Genomic DNA, 20,052 nt, shown 5'->3' on the forward strand with positions numbered 1-20,052 from the left:
CATTTTTTTGGAGGCAAGGCCTAAAAATGGCTACAGAGATTCGCTCCTGTTATTTTTGACCGCTAATTGGACACTAGTTAGTTGCCTGTAATGATTATCAGTAGGTGCATCTTCTAGGAACTGCGGGTACTTACTGATTACCTCTTTGGAGTCTGTTGCTGTGAAAACATTTTAGTACTGGATAAAATAGAAATTCATTTCTTAAGACATTTATGCTCAAACTGGAGAAATGATATTGAACAATAAGAAACAATTTGAGAACCGTCAAATGGTCTATGGCCACACCACCCTGAATGCACCCGATCTTGTCTGAGAACCATCAATGCTAAAGCCAATCCATTAAAAAAAGGATTGATGGCTAGGTATAGTGGCTCACACCTGTAATCCTAGCACTTTGGGAGGCCAAGGATGGAGGATCGCTTGAGCCTGTAGTCCCAGCTACTCAGGAGGCTGAGGTGGGAGAATCACTTGAGCCCAGCAAGTCGAGACTGCAGTGAGCGAAGACTGCACCACTGCGCTCCAGCCTGGGCAGCGGAGTGAAACTCTGCAAAAGAAGGAAAGAAAGAAAGAAAGAGAGAGAGAGAGAGAGAGAAGATGAAACAGTTAAACCAGCCCACCCCAAAATCCCTCCATGTTCCTTGTCCCATTGTCAACACCTCCCACTCCCCTAAAGGAATGAAAGAAATGTCCATCCTGGCTTTTTATAATGATCACTTCCTTGCTTTTCTAGGGAAGAAGGGGGTGATTTTCTCCCTAGGTATGCATCCTAGACACTATAGTCTTGCCATTTTTTAAAATGTTGATGTGTATTTTAGGTGTCTCATCATTTTGCAGGATCCCTCCATCCCTTTCTTTTTACTGTAATTTATCTGTTGAAAACGCTGGGACCTTTGACCTGTAGTTATTCAGTCTGGTTTGATGATTGATACTATTAGTATAATTCAACGTATTCCTCTGTATTTCTTGCAAATTGGCAGCTGGATCCAGAGGCTGGATCAGACTCAGGTTCAGTCCATTTAGAAATACCATAGATGGTGGTGAGTTCTTTCACTAGGAAATAAACAAAATCTGACGATTTTCTTTTTGTGACGTGAGCAGCTGTTAACGCACAATGCCTAAATCCATTAACACGTGGTATTCCAATTCTGTCATTTCTTCTTTATTCATTAGTTGGAATATTTTTATAATTAAATACATCCCCTCTTCTACCTCTGGTTGCTATTGGCCCAGATCACCTAGGAAAGACAGGATGAATGCTTGAATCTTTCCCTTTATTTACTAATTTTAAGATCATGGAAGCTCACACCTGTAATCCAGAACTTTGGGAGGCCAAAGTGGGCAGATCACTTGAGCCCAGCGGTAGAGGACCAGCCTGAGCAACATGGTGAAACCTCATCACTACAAAAAATACAAAAATTAGCCAGGTGTGGTGGTGTGCACACATTGTCCCAGCTACTCGGGAGGCTGAGGTGGGAGAATCCCTTGAGCCCATGAGGTGAAGGCTGCAGTGAGCTGAGATTGCACCACTGCACTTCAGCCTGGGTGACAGAGTGAGACCCCATCTCAAAAAAGAGATCATATATTGGATTCCTATTGTCCTCTGAAGGAGACTAATCCAGTTTTACTTTAAAATCATAATAATCTGTGGATTTAAACGTATTTTGATGTTTTGACATATTACAAATATTTCTCTTACTTTAGCTCGCATGGCCAATTTTAGCTCTCTTTGGCCAATAGAGATCTTTTTCAAATTAACTCCTGAGTCCTTTTGACATGATCTTAAAGTCTCTGCTAACTTCCTCACTATTTAGTATAATAAAATGTTCCTGTTTTATTTTGTACATCTTTCTTTCTTTTCCTTTCTTTCTTTTCTTTTCCTTTTTCTTTTCCCTTCCTTCCTTCCTTTTTCTTTCTTTCTTTCTTTTCTTTCTCTCTCTCTCTCTTTCTTTTCTCTTTCTTTCTTTCTTTCTTTCTTTCTTTCTTTCTTTCTTTCTCTTTCTTTCTGTTTTTGTTTTTGCTTTTTTTAGACAGGGTCTCACTGTGTCATCCAGGCTGGAGTGCAGTGGTGTGATCACAGCTCACTGCAGCCTTGACTCACTGGGCTCAAGACATCCTCCCACCTCAGCCTCCTGAGTAGCTGGGACTACAGGGCACATGCCATCACACCTGGCTAAACCTTTTTTTTTCTGTAGAGATGGGTTCTCACTGTGTTGCCCAGGCTGGTCTCAAACTCCTGGGCTCAAGGGATCCTCTCACCCCAGCCTCCCAAAGTGCTGGGATCACAGGTGTGAGCCCCCCTGACTGGCCCCATTTTGGACATTTTCTACCCCAGATCTGGAATCAGCCATTTATCCAAGAGCTCTGATTTCTTTTAGTGGGAAATGATATTTTAAAACTAAAATCTGGGCACAAGAGGTGCTCATTTCTAGGTCTTTTCATTAGTCAGAACCAGAAATATACATACACACAAACATACACATACATACACATAATATTTTTAAAATAAAATGCCTCGAGTTATATTGATAACTTCTCATTTAAATCAAAGTTTTTAACATCTCTTCTGAATTACATCTATATTTCTTTTCTGCCAGACTGGGAGCTCCAGTTCTCTAAAACACAAAAGATAATATAGTTAGAATATCTCATAATTTTCTTGGATGCAACAGTTTAATGATATTAATACAACCACCTCCAATCTCAAGGGGGTGCTAACCTGGGAACAATTGGTGTAATCACTGACAGAGAGAGGCACCCTGGATGTTTTGACATGGTTCACATGAAAGATGCCAACAGCAACAGCTTTGCCACCCAGCTTTCCAACATTTTTGTTATTGGCAAGGGCAGCAAACCACGGATTTCTCTTCCCCAAGGAAAGGGTGTCTGCCTCACCATTGCTAAAGGGGGAGACAAGAGACTGTGGCCAAACAAAGCAGTGGGTGAAATGGTCTCTGGGTGACATATCTTTGTACATAATTAAAAATAACATGGCATGATTAATTTTTTAAAAGGCTTTAACTGAAAACAGTTAAAAATGTTTTTGTATATGACTGCTCCTGTCTCCCCCTATTTTTTTAAAGCTGTGCTAAATTTACAGTGTCAGAACATATAGCCAGCATACAGCCATTATAAGCCATACTCTTTCTTTTTTCCTCTCATTTAGTCCAAGGTCTATAAGTAACTTATCTTGTTGTCTTTCTAGTCTTTTGGGTTGTCTGAAGCTTTTTTTTCTTGTAGATTCCTCAAGAAAGGTTCATGGAAGCACTATTTTCTGAGTTTCTGCAGATTGGTAATAGTAATCTTTAAACTTAAAAATCAGTTTTCCTGGATATGACATCTTTGCCTCCCACTTTCTTCCCTTGAGTATCTTAAACATATTTCTCCATATTTTTTTTCTAGCATAAAATATTTCTGTGAAAAAAAAATCTGAAAATAATTTAATTGACTTTCTCTTCTAAGTCACTTGTTCATCTTGCTGCAATAAGCAAATGATTTTTTTCTTTCTAGTTCAATTATTTGACTAGAATATGTCTTAGTGTTATTCATTTTGAGTTATCAATTCCGGATCAATATTCTCAAGTCCATGGTGAGCTCTTTCTTTCTTTTTTTTTATTAATCATTCCATGTTATTTTTAATTACATACAGAAATCTAACATGTTACCCAGAGACCACTTCACCATTGCTCTGTTTTACCCACCGTTTCACCCACCACTGCTCTCTCGGCTCTCCCTTCAGCAATGGTGGGGTGGATACCCTTTCCTTGGGGAAAGAAATCCGTGGTTTGTTGCTCTTGCCAGTAACAAAAATGTTGGAAAGCCAAGTGGCAAAGCTGTTGCCATTGGCATCTTTCACATGAACCACATCAAAAGATCCACAGTGCTTCTTTCCGTTGGTGATCACACCAATTCTTCCCAGGTTAGCATCTCCAATCACCATAAACAGGTTACCAGTGTCAAACTTGATGAAATCAGTGATCTTGCCAGTCTCCAAATCAATCTAAACGGTATCATTCACCTTGACGAGGGAATCAGGGCAGTGGATGGTGTGAGCATCGTGAAACCAGGTGAGGGATTCCTTTTGTGCCCACAAAGATTTTTCTTACTTTGCACAACTTGTACTTGGCCTCCTCCAGTATAACACGATGTACAGCAAAGCGACCATTGATGCCACAGATCAGAGAGAAATTCTCTCCCATCTTGTCAATGCTGGTGATGTCTATGAATCCAGCAGAGTAGATTATATCAGTTCGGACCTTGCCATCCATCTTAATGAACCACTGCATGCAAATCTTTACTTCGTCTCCTATCAGGGCGTATTAAAGTATGTTCCTTAGGAAATTATTAGGGGAGACACTCTCTCAGCTTGTGGGAACCAGTGGATGGACAAGGAGCAAACACACTGGTCAATTTATCCAGCATCCAATGCTGTGAAGCTGCTACCTGCTTTAGATGCTTCCTAAGACCATGAGCCATGACTGTATTAGGCACAGAAATAGCATGGTGAGCTCTTTCAACATACAATTCCAAATATTTTTCACTTCAGAAAACTTTTCTGAAACTATAGTTTTCAGTGTTTGTTTTCTATCCTTGCCTTAGTTTTCTTCTTCAGGGACTCTTATTACGTAGGTGTTGGATCTTCTTTGCCTATCTGCAAAACATTTGTAACTTCTTATAGAATTTCATCTCTTTCCTCCTTTATTTTTTAACATTTTTCTCCTTTCAGCTATTTTAAAGACATTATCTATTGTTCTATTTGCATTTGTATTCCTCCTAGTTTAGTCTTCATTTCTGAAATTTTTTTTCTTCTATTTTTAGGGGTTTTTCTCAGTTCCATAAGCTTTCCTGCTGGTCTAATTCTGACTTATGTTTTTCTTGCATTTCTTATATAATTTTCTCAGTGTCTTTTACCTTATTTTGGATGAGAGGATTACAGTGTTGATTTGGTTTGTGAGCATGTTTTGCCATGTGTTTTCTCTGTCTGAAGGAATGTTATTCTGCTCTTTCATCTCTTTTTAAAAATAATAACTTGGTATGGGATTTGACCTCAATTGCTTGCTCATTTTTATGTAAAATTAATTTTCCTGAAATTTTAGAAGGAGGAGTGCCTCCAGGTAGCTTTTCTCATTTCACAGAACCCCCACTTCACTTATGCTGTCTCCTCCAAAATTTGGAGGTTTGCTTTTTGAGATGTGCTGGCTCTGTGCCCCTCCAGCTTTTTCATCTGGACCTTCTTCCTTCATGTTTATTGGCCCCACTCTGCTCACTTCAATTTCTATTCCCAGCAGTTGCTTCTCAGTGTGGGACCCTACCCTGAAAGGGACAATTTCAGAGAGTCCATGGGAGTCTCCTCCAGCCCCTTGAGACCTCACCCCAGGCAGCTTGTGCTCGTCCATGATAAGAGAGGACAAAACCCCTCCCGATTTCAGTGACCATTCCCAAATTAGTCCACTGCACTTTCCAGTTAACACCTGTTTGCTCTTTGAGGATGCTCCTATTCTCTAGTCCGTCAAATACCCCATTAGTTCCCTCTGCATTCTTCCACATAGACACTGATACTCTAAAAGTCTTGTGGCTGTTGTCGGTTTGTCTTTGCCATTTGTGTTTTGAGGTTTCTGGGGATACCTTGTAATTAGTTTTGTTGTAAATGTCATCCATGTGTTTTTGGTTGGCCACTAGTGCTCTATTTTATTTATGATTTTGTAAAAAGTAGAAAGCTCTGCTGTCATCTTCCCAGAATTCCTTGTTTTTATTTTTAATTTAATATGACCATGTAAACAGCTAATAAGAATGCCAGGTAACAGGATGAACACTTAGCATTGTGTTACAATTGCTTACAGTATTCAGTGCAGTAACAGGCTTTGTAGCCTAGGAGAATAGACTAAGCCATGTAGCCTAGGTATGTAGTAGGCTGTACCACCTAGGTTTGTGTAAGTATGCTCTATGATGTTCACTCAATGACAAAATTTATGGTACCATAAATTTATGCATTTATGGTATCAACACAAGAAGTTAGAGTGAACCTAAAATCCCCAGGTATTATAATAGGTATCTAAAAACTGTTCTGACAATTTAATAAAAAACTTAATGTGTGTTTTTTCATGCACTTAATTTCTAGATTTTCTTCAGTGTCCCTGTGAGAGGCTCACATTTATCTTTCCTTTATGCCTTAACTTCATTTCCTGTGTAATGAGGATAATATTTTTAATATTAGAAAGATACAATTTTTATTCCCGTGTAGTCATATTCCACCAAATAGGTAAAGCCGAGATTCGGAGTACTGGGCAAGGAATCAGTCACAGCCAAGAACAGATGGATCCCTATTCAGCTTTCCATCTCAAAACAGGCTTGTTGGAGGCCACGACAAGACCAACACCCTGAAGGCTGAGTTTTCTTGAAAAAGAAAGGCCCCCCCCATCTCCAATCCCAAAGTTTTTCTATAAATATTCATAATCCAAGCTGGGAGGAGGACTTATCCTAGGGAAGACTACCTCCTTGACAGAGAAGACTCAACCTGTGACACAAGGGACATTTCCACTGGATAAGAAAGAAAGAGTTCTTGGCACTAGGGATGTAAGAGAAATTCAGAAGGGACCCATCTTGATCCAGGTTCACATGAACGCACAGCCTGTGGCAGATGTTCATCTATGATCACAGCTGGCAGATGTGCAGGCAGGTTGGCCATCACCTCAGATGCATGGCTCAGTCCTATGGGAACACCCAAGGAGCTTGATGAAATGTGTCTTGGAACCACATGTCACCACCACCACAGGGAAGAAAGGGATGGCATTTACCCATCAGCCTCCATGAGTTAAGGGTTTCCCTAGGGATATTACCTCCCCTACATTTCCAGGTTGCACATGTGTGAGTGCTGAATGGGGACACATGGGAATCCCATGTCCCAGCATCAGAGGTCCCAAGGCAGGAATCAGGAGGCTGCAGGGAGGTACTGACAGGTTTCCCCTGCGCAGTACTGGTCACTGCTACAGCAATGTCTAAAAGAAGAGTTGAGTACACAGGCACTACCCAATATAGGACCCAGTGAAGTTCTTATAATAGAGAAAGCAAACATTTTAATCAGATGTTCTACCTTTCATTACAATATGATTGTGATGGTCAATATTGAGCGTCAACTTGATTGGACTGAAAGATGCAAAGTATTGTTCTTGGGTGTGTCTGTGAGGGTGTTGCCAAAGGAGATTAACATTTTCATCAGTGGACTGGGAAAGGCAGACACACCCCCTATCTGGGTGGGCACAATCTAATCAGTTGCCAGCGTGGCCAAAATAAAAAGCAGGTGGAAGAACATGGAAAGACTAGACTAGCTGAGTCTTCTGGCCTCCATCTTTCTCCTGTGCTGAACGCGTCCTGCCCTCGAACATCAGACTCCAAGTTCTTCAGCTTCTGGTCTCTTGGACCATCGGCCACAGATTGAAGGCTGCACTGTTGACTTCCCTACTTTGGAGGTTTTGGGACTCAGACTGGCTTCCTTGCTCCTCAGCTTGCAGACGGTCTATTGTGGGACCTCATCTTGTGATCACATGAGTCAACACTCCATAATAAACTCCTCTTTATATACACATCTATCCTATTAGTTCTGTCCCTCTAGAGAACCCTGACTAATACAGTGATTAATCACTTTCTGCAAGAAGTGAAGGTATGTACAGAGGCTGACACCAGATTTTCATTCATTACACATGCAACAAAGAACGCATAAAGTCCTGTAGAGATGTAAAAGAATACTTTATTAGTCACCGCTGCAAAGAATAAACCTGTCCCTGCTCTGATGGGAGATTCACATCCCCAGATGATACGTGATCCACACATTCACTTCAGTGTTTTACCTTCAGAGCACTTAGTGAGCTCTGCTGCAGACTAAGTGAACACAGACCAAATTCAGCTGCTCCCCACCTGGCCAAGCAAATGAAGAGCAATTCTTCTTGTTAGATGGCACTGGGCTCACCAAAAACCAGGGAGGCCCCAAACTGCTGCCTTTCACATATAGACAGCTTCTCCCAAGACCAATTCAGGAGCCATTCTTTTCTTTTCTTTTCTTTTCTTTTTTGTTTGTTTGGTTTGTTTGTTTGTTTTAGGAGAGAGAGTCTTGCTCTGTCGCCCAGGCTGGAGTTCCGTGGCACAATCTCCACTCACTGCAACCTCTACCTCCTGGATTCAAGTGATTCCCCACCTCAGCCTCTTGAGTAGCTGGGACCACAGGCATGTACCACCATGCCTGGCTAATTTTTGTATTTTTAGTAGAGACAGTGTTTCACCATGTTGGCCAGGCTGGCCTTGAACGCCTGACCTGAAGTAATCCACCTGCCTTGGCCTCTCAAAGTACTGGGATTACTGTAGGCATGAACCATGGCATCTGACCTCATATCCCTTTTCAATGAATCAACAATGTCATAACTGAATCTTTATGGCTTAATGTAAGTTTTTCATATCTTTTCATATTTCATAAGTTTTCAATATCCTTCAATATCCTCTTCAACCTGGATAATGTTCTTCCAATACTGCTTATCCACCTTGGCACTTTGCTGAATATAATGAAAAGATATACATCATGCACTTGGTAATAATGTATCAGCCAATGACGGATCACATATATGATGGTGGTCTCATGAGATTACAACACCATATTTTAACTGCACCTTTTCTATGTTTAGACACACAAATGCCTACCATTGTGTTCAACTGCCTGCAGTATTCAGTACAGGTATGTGCTGTACAGGTCAGTAGCCTAGGAGCAATAGACTATACCATACAGCCTAGGTGTGGAGTGGGCTACACCAGGGACCATGGGCCGGGCCGTGACCTGTTAGGAACTGAGCCGCACATCAGGAGGTGATGGGCAGGCCAGTGAGTATCACTGCCTGAGCTCTACCTCCTGTCAGATCAGCGGCAGCATGAGACTCTCATAGGAGCACGAACCCTATTCCCTATTGTGAACTGTGCATGTGAGGGATCTAGGTGGCAATCCTTATGAGGATCTAATGCCTGATGATCTGAAGTGAAACAGATTCATCTCAAAACCATCCCACCTCCCTGTCCATGGAAAAATTTTCTTCCATGAAACCGGTCCCTGGTGACAAATAGGTTGGGGACCACTGGGCCATACCATCTAGGTTTAAGTACACTCTATCACACGAGCACAACACCAGAATCACCTAACGACACATTTCCCAGAACACAGCCCGTCGTTAATCATCGTTAATCAACACACAACTGTATCTCCCTGGCTCTAAGTCCTGAGGTCAACCACGCCTTAGTCATCTCTGCACCTCCAGGATGTAGCACATAAAATCACCCAATCAATTTTAGTTAAACTGAAATCTGATTTAATTTTAGCCCTCTTGTCTTAGAAATATCTGAAGCATGGGCTTGGCACGGTGGTTCATGTCTGTAACCATGGAACTTTGGGAGGCCAAGGTGGGTGGATCATCTGAGGTCAGGAGTTCGAGACCAGCCTGGCCAATATGATGAAACCCTATCTCTACTGAAAAAACACAAAACAAAACAAAAATTAGCTGGCCATGGTGGTGTGTGCCTGTAATCCCAGCTACCTGGGAGGCTGAGGCAGAAGAATCGCTGGAACCTGGGAGGTGGAGGCTGCAGTGAGCCGAGATTGTGCCACGGCACTCCAGCTTGGCCACAGAGCAAGACTCCATCTCAAAAAAAAGAAAAGAAAAGAAAAGAAATTTCTGAAGTATGGTTATTGATATGGTTTGGTTGTGTCTCCACCCAAATCTGTAGCTCCCGCAATTCCCACGTGTTGGGGTAGGGACCCTGTGGGAGATAATTGAATCATGGGAGTGGTTTCCCCCATACTGTTCTATACTGTTCTCATGGTAGTGACTAAGTCTCACAAGATCTGATGGTTTTATTTGGGGTTTCCCTTTTCGCTTGGCTCTCATTCTCTCTCTTGCCTGATGCCATGTGAATCGTGTCTTTTGCCTTCCACCATGATTGTGTGGCCTCCCCAGCCATGTGGAACGGTGAGTATATTAAACCTCTTTTTCTTTATAAATTATCCAGTCTCAGGTATGCCTTTAACAGCAGTGTGAAAAAGATACAGTTATCTTTCTTTTTTTTTTTTGAGACAGAGTTTCACTGTGTCGCCTAGGCTGGAGCGCAGTGGCGCAATCTCGGCTCACTGCAAGCTCCGCCTCCCGTTTCACACCACTCTGCTGCCTCAGCCTCCCGAGTAGCTGGGACTACAGGCGCCCGCCACAATGCCCAGCTAATATTTTGTATTTTTAGTAGAGACGGGGTTTCACCATGTTAGCCAGGATGGTCTCCATCTCCTGACCTTGTGAACCGCCCTCCTCGGCCTCCCAAAGTGCTGGGATTACAGGCATGAGCCACCGTGCCCAGCTTTATAATACAGTTATCTTTTGGTAACTGCACATTTAAGGTGTTAATTTCATCCTTCAATTGACAGTCTGGGGTCTTTGGCTTGGTTCATCATTGCTCTAAGTCATCACTGGCCTTGGAGTCAGGAGGCTCATGCCGGGCTCTAAATGGCAAGTACTTACTGGGTACTGGACAGCGCTCTATGTCCTTGATGTGTTTAATTCATTTAATGCCCCTCTCAACCCTATGAGGTAGGTACAATAGCTATCTCCATTGTCCAGATGAGGAAATTGCATAAGTTAAACAACATTAAGCAGCTTACTCAGGTCCCACAGCTAAAGTGGCATCTTTATTTCCAGTACTTAAAATGTATCTTGGCCATTCTTGCTTTTAAGGCTGACTGATATATCTGCCATAACACTTTGTGCTTCTCTTTAATGCTGTCTTCTTTCCTCCCTAAACTTTCCATGATTTCTAACATTCCCCTTTCCGCAACAGACCCTGACTCCTATCTGAGAAATTAGAGCCATTAAACAAAAATAACTACTGTTATTGCTAATTTAACCAAGGATGTGTCCCATTGTCTCATGCAAAGGGTGGTTCCTTCTAGGTCCATGGAGGGGCTGTGCTGGTATTGGGTGTTCACGGCCACTCCTGAGCTCTCACTGAATGCAGAACATGGTGCTCTGCACCAGGTGCTCTGGGAGCTTGGGAAGAAACCATAAACACATGAACACACAGATAATACCAGCCCACAAATGAGCACACCAGCAGAGTTCAGGAAGGGAGAAAGCACGGAGCTGAATGGGAGGGCTTTCTAGATAACATTTGGACAGATGGAAAAGAGAGGAGGCAGCATTTCCAGCAGGGAGACCAACTTCAGAAGAGGCACAGAAGTGGGAATGCAACTGCAATTGCTATTTCTGATTCTAGGCTTGGTGGGAAAAAAAACGCTGGCAGAGACTGCCACTAGGGCTAGGAAAAATATGCAACAGTATAGACCGGCAATCAGCAAAGTGTGGCCTTCATGTTGCTTTTTTCTCAAATATAGTTTTTTCTTTAACTACCATGTCTATTCATTTTCAATCTTCTGTGCCCGCCACTAAATAAGACCTAAGGGAGGCATTGTTTTGAACTGAACCCCAACAGAGGCCCCAACAGACCAAACCAAAATGGAGTCACTTGTGTTAAGTGCCACATCATCAAACTGAAACTTTAAGGAAGCAGGATAATTCCCAAACAGATCAGTTTTCCCCGAAAACCAGGAGATTTGCAGCAACCAATCAGAAAGGGCAGTTAACTCTGCCCTTTAACTTTGCTTTAACCCTTACAAGGAAAGTAACCTTAAAGTAACCCTGTCTTGGCCGGGTGCGGTGGCTTATGCCTATAATCCCAGCACTTTGGGAGGCCAAGGTGGGCAGAACAAGGTCAGGAGATCGAGACCATCCTGGCTCACAGGGTGAAACCTTGTCTCTACTAAAAATACAAAAAACTAGCTGGGCGTGCTGGTGGGCGCCTGTAGTCCCAGCTACTCGGGAGGCTGAGGCAGGAGAATGGCATGAACCTGGGAGGCAGATCTTGCAGTGAGCCGAGATGGCACCACTGCACTCCAGCCTGAGTGACAGAGCGAGACTCCATCTCAAATAATAATAATAATAATACTTTTTTTTTTTTTTTGAAACAGAATCTCGCTCTGTCACCCAGGTTGGAGTGCAGTGGTGCGATTTCCTCTCACTGCAACCTCCGCCTCCTGGATTCAAGTGATTCTCCTGCCTCAGCCTCCCAAGTACCTGGGACTACAGGCTCACTTCACCATATCCAACTAATTTTTTTTTGTTTTTAGTAGAGATGGGGTTTTGCCATGTTAACCAGATTCGTCTCACACTCCTGACCTCAAGTGATCCACCCAGCTCGGCCTCCCAAAGTGCTGGGATTACAGGTGTGAGCCACCAAGCCCGGCCCCTATCCTCTTTTTTGTATTAAGCTGTTCCCTTGTTCCTGCTCAAGCTACTTTACAAAAATAAATTGTCCTGCCACACCTAATGCAGCACCTTCTATTTTTAAATGGGATGCTGCCCAATTCATGAGTTGATGGTAAAAGCCAATTCGATTATTAAAATCAATTTAATGAAGTTTTTATTGACACTGCTTTCCCATTACTACAGGAGAGCTGAGTGAGAGACCATATGACCCACAAAGTCTACCTAGCCTTACAGAAAAGGCTTGCTGGCCCCTGGTCTAGAATATTAACGTTCCGAAAGAAAAGCTGCCAAAGCCAACCAGTTGGCACTATGGGTGTAAATTACTCACACCCATTTATCCTAAGTTTAAATGAAATTCAAGATACCCAAGCTAATTGCATTCTCAGAAAAAGTTATCAAAGAAGATAAATTGTAAAAAAACAAAAAAACAAAAAAACCTGACACTACACATTCAAATGTAACTACTTTCCATATTTCAAAAGATTCTGGAGCACACTCCAATCTGGACAGATTCTACAGGTAGGGACTGAGACTCCCAAAGGAGTTGGGATTGTAACAAGCCAATTCTCTCCTTCATTCATAGCAATAAATACAAAAATGTTCAAAGAGCATCTGTATTGTATTTGTTAAGAACATGTTAAATAAAAGAAAATATACACAATCCATTAATGTGAAATAACTTGAAACAAAAATTCAGTTAAAGAAGTGGTTTTATAGGGATAAAGACCACCAAGTTAAAATACATTAACTCCAAGATCATTTTACCAAAAGTATCACTGAGCAAGATGATTCCCCATCTCCCAAAATGATAATTAAAGGAGAATGTGGATGTCCGTGTATGCTTAGATATTTATAGGAATGGGGGAAAGACGTGATGGACACACAGATCAGAGGCATGGTAGGAAAAGCCCAGCATTGAAAGACACAGGCCTTGGCCAGGCGCAATGGCTCATACCTGTAATCCCAGCATTTGGGGAGGCCGAGGCAGGTGGATCACCTGAAGTCAGGAGTTCAAGACCAACCTGGCCAACATGGTGAAATCCCATCTCTTCTTAAAATACAAAAATTAGCTGGCAGTGGTGTCTTGAGCCTGTAATCCCAGCCACTCAGGAGGCTAAGGCAGGAGAATTGCTTGAACTGTAGAGATTGTAGTAAGCTGAGATCACAATACTGCACTCCAGCCTAGCCAACAGAACGAGACTCTACCGCAAAAAAAAAAAAAAAAAAAGAAAAAGGAAAAAGAAAAAGAAAGACACAGCCTTAGTCATAACTGCCGGGAATGAGTCGTGTGTCCAAACACAAGACACTTAGCCACCCTGGGACTCCCCTGCTCCAGTGAAGGAATCCTGCTGGATTATTTCTAGGGGCTTTTTCCATTTTGAGATTCATAAAAATTAACAGAACATAAGAGTCTATTTTTGAGCAAGAGAAAATTGATTAATTTAATGAACGTAAACAAATAGAATCCTTTCACAGCTTTCTGATATCTTGTGTTTACAGTATTTAAATAGACTTTGTATACTTGAAAGAATACGATTACTTCATGTAAGACCTCATACTATCTAGGCTTCTAAGAACCTTAATGTGTTGGACGTCTCAGATCAGAAAGAAAACTGTAGAGAACAAGCAAGGAATAAACACAGAAATCCCCTGAGAAGAGTAACGCGGTTAAGAAACAGCCTGTGGCCTTGAGCAGCTGTGTGATCACCCACTAACGGTGCTCACTTTAAGAGTGTGGCACAGAAACGAGGGGACCGCACACATCAACACCCCCTTCTAGCACTCATCAACAGCAGTAATGAAGGCCGCCCTCCAGGGAGAATTAGAATGAGATTTGGGAAATGGCACCAGGCACATAAGAAAAGAACAGGAAACATGTTCAAGAACAGCTCAATGTTGCCAAAAGAGCAAAGATCATAAAAGTGGGGTGGGGAGCAGAGAGGGAAGACTGTTTCCTGACTTTCTCCTAACAGAGGAAAACATTCTGGGGACACAGATCCTGGGGAATAATAGGAACAAAAACACCCGGGGCTGGTGAGTGTGTGAGGAAGGTGATGGACCCCATGGGTGTTCAACCAGAAAGCTGGGAGCATGTTCCTACGTGGCCACAAAGCTGGGCCAGGAGTCAGACCCCTCCAGGGGCTGTCGGAGAGAGCGATCAGGAGCTCGGAGATGTGGACAGGGATGCTATTCAGGCAGCCGCACGCGTAGGAGCAGGTGCAGGAGATCACCCAGAGAGAAGGTGAAGGCTGGGGCCTGGCTGCCTTGAGGGAGAGGAGGCTGCCAAAGATCACAGGGAGAACAAATGCCAGGCCTGGGAGTGACATAGGAGGCAGGACTGGACTCAGGAGGTGGGGCTCAGACATATAACCAAATGGAAGACTAGCTAAAACAGGGCTGTGTGCAAAAGCACCTTTCCGTAAGACACACCCACCAGTGCACCATGTCAGTTTACCATTGTCATGGCAACACCCGCTAGTTACCGCCCTTTCCATAGCAACAACCCACTGACCCAGAAGTTACCACCCTATTTCTAGAAATTTCTGCCTAATCCACCCCTTAATTTGCATATACTTAAAAGTACATATAGCCAGGCACGGTGGCTCACGCCTGTAATCCCAGCACTTTGGGAGGCCAAGGCGGGTGGACCACAAGGTCAGGAGATCGAGACCATCCTGGCTAACACGGTGAAACCCCGTCTCTACCAAAAATACAAAAAATTACCCGGGCGTGGTGGCGGGCGCCTGTAGTCCCAGCTACTCGGGAGGCTGAGGCAGGAGAATGGCGTGAACCCGGGAGGCGGAGCTTGCAGTGAGCCAAGATCGGGCTACTGCACCCCAGCCTGGGCGACAGAGTGAGACTCTGTCTCAAAAAAAAAAAAAAAATGTACATATACATGTGACTGCAGCACTGCCTCTGAGCTGTTCCTCGGGGCACACTGTCTATGGGGTGGCCCCGCTCTACAAGGAGCAGCCTCTGCTGCTGCTGTACACGGCCATTTCAAGGAAAGTTGCTGTCTAACACCACCAGCTCACCCTTGAATTCTTTCCTGGGCAAAGCCAAGAATCCTCCCCAGTTAAGCTCCAATTTGGGGGCTCACCTGCCCTGCGTCAGGAACACACAACTGAGCTGAATGCTGCAGAAAGAACCGGGAAGAAGGGGCCTGAAACCAACCACCAGAATTAATGACAAGGTTGTCATTTGTGACCAAAGCAAGAGCTGTGCCAGGGCGGGGCTGTCCCAGAAGCCAGGCAGGGCTGAGTGAATGGAAAGGAGATGGAGCGAGGAGGACAAGGAACGATGTGTGTAGACAGCTGTTCCCACAATGTGGCTGTGAAGCAGGGTGGGGGTGGGGTTTGGCTGGAGAGGGTTTATTTGAAAAGCCAGACAGATGTGAGCTAGTTTAGCTTGATAAGAGAAGGGTCCAACTTAAAGAAAAAAGTAGAATATGCAAGAAAAAGAAGGGATAGTCTGCAACCGTATTTTATCAAATTGTGAGTCAGGATCTACTAGTGCTTTGTATTGTCAATTTATTAGCCAGTGTTTTGTTGTTGTTGTCATCATTGTTATTGTTGCTGTTGTTGTTTGAGACAGGGTCTCACTCTGTCACCCAGGCTGGAGTACAATGGCACGATCATAGCTCATTGCAGCCTCAACTCCTGGGCTCAAACGATCCTCCCGCCTCAGCCTCCCAAATAGTTGGGATGACAGGTGAGTACCACCACATCCAGCTAATTTTCTTTATTTTTTGTAGAGACAGGGTCTCATTATGTTGCCCAGGCTGGTCTCAAAATCCTGGGCTCAAGTGATCCTCCCACCTCAGCCTCTCAAAGTGCTGGGATTACAGGCGTGAGCCACCATGCCCAGTCTATTGGCCAGCATCTTAAAAATTAAGTGGAATAAATAGGAAATAGAATACCACAGAACACAATAGAAGATACCAGAGAACATCCAAATAATAAGTATTGCTTCCAGAAACATGTAAGATACGTGTGTCTGTGACCTGGAATGCGATAGGAAATGCAGGTCTCAATTTCACTAGGAAATTGAGTGGTGAAGTACATCAAAAAGTGGGGAAGTCACGACACAAAGGAGAGGCTGGAGAGGATGCAGGAGGCAGGGCTGGGGTGTGGGTGAAAGAGTGTCAGAAAGAGTAACAGGAACAAAGGAGGAGAGGATAGGGTATTCTCATGGGGTCTTGCTATGCTGCCCAGACTGAACTCCTCTGTTCAAGCAATCCTTCCACGTAGCTGAGACTATAGGCATGCCACCGCTGGCCAGGAGGCGCATTCTTATAAGCAATGAATCAAACACTTGGAATTCCTCCAGATTCAGTCCCTCCTTTTTTTTTTTTTTTTTTTTTTGAGACTGAGTCTCTCTCTGTCACCCAGCCTGGAGTGCAGTAGCACCATCTCGGCTCACTGCAGCCTCCACCTCCCCAGTTCAAGTGATTCTTCTGCCTCAGCCTCCCAAGTAGCTGGGATTACAGGCATCCGCCACCATGCCTAGCTAATTTTTGTAATTATAGTAGAGACGGGGTTTCACCATGTTGGCCAGGCTGGTCTCAAACTCCTGACCTCAAGTGATCCACCTGCCTCGGCCTCCCAAAGTGCTGAGATTACAGGTGTGAGTCACATCACCTGACATCATTCCCTACTCTCTTTCTCTTCCTCTCTGTCACTCCCTACCCCTTACATCCGCTCCATCATGAAGGATTGGCCACTAGGCTGCAAGTGAGGAAAATACAATTCAGAATACGAAATAGAAAGTCAAACATCAGCCCCTTCTAGTTCCAAGGAATTGGAGGGTGAGAGTATGCGAAGGAAAGGAGGGGACTGAAAGATGAGGAGAAAGCCGGGTAGTCAATGGCCTGGAGGATGCAATCAAGGAACGACACTGGCAGGGGCAGCTTCGCCAGAAGGGCGTGAGGTTGCATGCAGGATGTAACGTCCACAGAAGTCAACAGGTCCCAGTGATGACCAGGCTAAGGTGCATTGGCTAAAGTAGGTAAGGGACAGGTGCATTGGCTAATGTAGGTAAGGGACAAGGTCAATGAAACTTCAAGGTCAAGGTGCTGCACAGGTTGTACACGTGCATCCCAAAGTCCTCCAAGGTGGTTGCAAGGCTAGATGTGCAGAGAGATCATGAACCAAGTCCTGGGTGAACAAGGCTGTCAGTGGTCATCTCCCTAATAACAAAATTGCTGCCCTCTGTTGATACGGAACGAGGGCGGGCCTCCGGGAATGCAGAGGCGAACTGAGGGTCTGGGGCTCTAACTGGCCCTTAGTACATAGCTTTTCACATAATTTTCCTATTTTTAGACCCACCTTCAACTTCAGTCTGTCTATTCCTAAGTCTTTTGGGGATTTTGTCAAATAAATTGGGATGCTTTTTGGCTTTTCTCCCAGCAGCTTGGAATACAGCTTTCTTGTGTCTGCTAAGTCAGCTACCTCTCACTCAAGTGCTTTCTAGCTTCCAAAATGTTGTCACTATTTTTCTTCTTTCTTCTCCTTTTTGTTCTAATGGATTTTTCTTTTTAAAAGATCCTTTTACTCTTGCTTTGGTTGGGTTTCAGGAAGGACCAAAAGTAAACACATGTTGAATCCACCATCTTTACTCTTGAGCTACTTTTATGACTGTAAAAAACAACAGTACTATATTCAGGCCAGGCACGACAGCTCATGCCTATAATCCCAGCACTTTGGGAAGCCAAAATGGGCGGATTGCTTGAGCCCAGGAGTTTGAGCCTGAGCAACAGGGTGAAACATTATCTCTACAAAATACCAAAAAATTAGCCGGACATGATAGCATGTACCTGTAGTCCAAGGTACTGAGGGGGCCAAGAGAAGAGGATCACTTGAGCCTGGAGACATTGAGGCTGCAGTGAACTGTGATTGTGCCATTATACTCCAGCCTGGGCAATACAGCAAGACCCTGTCTCTCTCTTTCTCTCTCTCTCTCTCTGTCTCACACACACACACACACACACACGCACATGCACAAAACCAATAATACTATATTCATTTTCACCCACAAAAGTATGTGCTACCTTTGATGTGTGAACAAGATACCCCAGCCTCCTGCCTCAGGGCAGCCTGATGGAGTTGGCTAAGGGGTGTTCAGTCACACAGGCAATTTACCCTGAGCCAAGCGCATCCTCCCAGCCAGACCCCTACCACCCATGGGACTGTGTCTCTCAATGACAGTTACCAACCCACTGGGAAGAAAATCACCAAACCGTTCTCTATGAGCCTTGGGGTAGGGTGGAATCGTCATCCATGTAAATCAAAAGTTTTAAAACATCCCTTCACTGTAATGTACACATATGGAACCCAGATATATGATTTAAGAAAATCGTTTCGTAAGAAAATATAATTTCTTCATGATTAAATACAATGCCATCTAGTTACTCTTTCCTAAAGCTTTGATTGCAAAGAGTAGTTTCAGATGTTTCACCATTATATTCAAAAAACCAGGAGTGAATTAAGACAGGCAATCACAGAACTGAAGGGCTTCAGAGGTAGAAAGAGCCTTAGCTACACGGTCAAACAGCCAGCTCTAACCAGGAAAACATGCCACCCAAGGCTTTATAGAAATGTGTGTGTTGGGGCCATGCCCAGACCTTAGGGACCAACACACCAAGGACAGGGCCCAGGCATGTATACATTTATGAAACATTCTAGATGACTCTGCCAGGTACCAGGCACCCCCAGGAAACCACGCCTCCTCTATCCTCATATCCCTCCATGCACAGGGGCTGAACAATGGCTCTGAGAATTTGTGCAATGCACCAATTCTCCTGGCAGAAGAGACACTGAAAGCCAGGCTGACACATGTTCTGGGCATTTTTACGACCTGCTTTATTCTTTCATTTGCTCATTTATTCTTTCAACAGCAATGCATCACGATCTTCTATGTCCTAATTATAGCAATATTTATTGAGTGCTTACAATCCGCCTGGCGCGGTTACCACTTTACAGGGGTTATCTCATTTAATCCTTACGTTACCAGAAAGGGGTCCCGAACCCGACCTCCAGAGAGGATTCTCAGATCTTGCCTAAGAAAGAATTCAGGCACTTTGGGAAGCCAAGACGGGCGGATCACGAGGTCAGGAGATCGAGACCATCCTGGCTAACATGGTGAAACCCCGTCTCTACTAAAAAATACAAAAACCTAGCCGGGCAAGGTGGCGGGCGCCTGTAGTCCCAGCTACTCGGGAGGCTGAGGCAGGAGAATGGCGTGAACCCAGGAGGCGGAGCTTGCAGTGAGCTGAGATCCGGCCACTGCACTCCAGCCCGGGCGACAGAGCAGATCCCTGTCTCTTCAAAAAAAATTTTTTTTAAAAAAGAAGGATGACTGGGCTAGGAAAGTACAAGATGAACCTGAGAAACTTAGAATATCATATTCCAGAAGGTAAGTGTGTACTCCAAGAAGGATGGAGACAAAGTAATGCCTGAGGGCAGTTTGGAGGTTGAAGGTGAGATAGGGGTTGGTTAGATCGGATCTCTTTCACTGTCGTAATTTTCTCACTGTTATCATTTTTGCAAAGGCAGTTTCAGATGCACAGCCAGTAAGTGGTGGTACTCAAATACAACTCCAGAACCTGGGCTCCTTCCTAACTGCTAGGATCAAATGCCTCTCAGGTGCTCTGTTTCCAGGTATCCCGTTCGTTAAGAGGCGTAGAGAGAAGGAGAGATGAGTGAGCAGTATTACAATC

At 44.0% G+C, this 20,052-nt stretch overlaps 1 long non-coding RNA gene and 1 pseudogene across 2 annotated transcripts in view; both read right to left on the reverse strand.

The window, feature by feature from the left end:
• The window catches only part of LOC123570321 (uncharacterized), a 67,233-nt gene that overhangs the window by 21,560 nt on the left and 25,621 nt on the right, over positions 1–20,052 (reverse strand). The gene's annotated exons all lie outside the window — the stretch shown is intronic.
• Positions 3,675–4,473, reverse strand: LOC123570242 (small ribosomal subunit protein eS4-like; annotated as a pseudogene).

The sequence above is a fragment of the Macaca fascicularis genome, chromosome 19 (assembly GCF_037993035.2).
Source record: "Macaca fascicularis isolate 582-1 chromosome 19, T2T-MFA8v1.1".
Classification (NCBI taxonomy): Eukaryota; Metazoa; Chordata; class Mammalia; order Primates; family Cercopithecidae; genus Macaca; species Macaca fascicularis.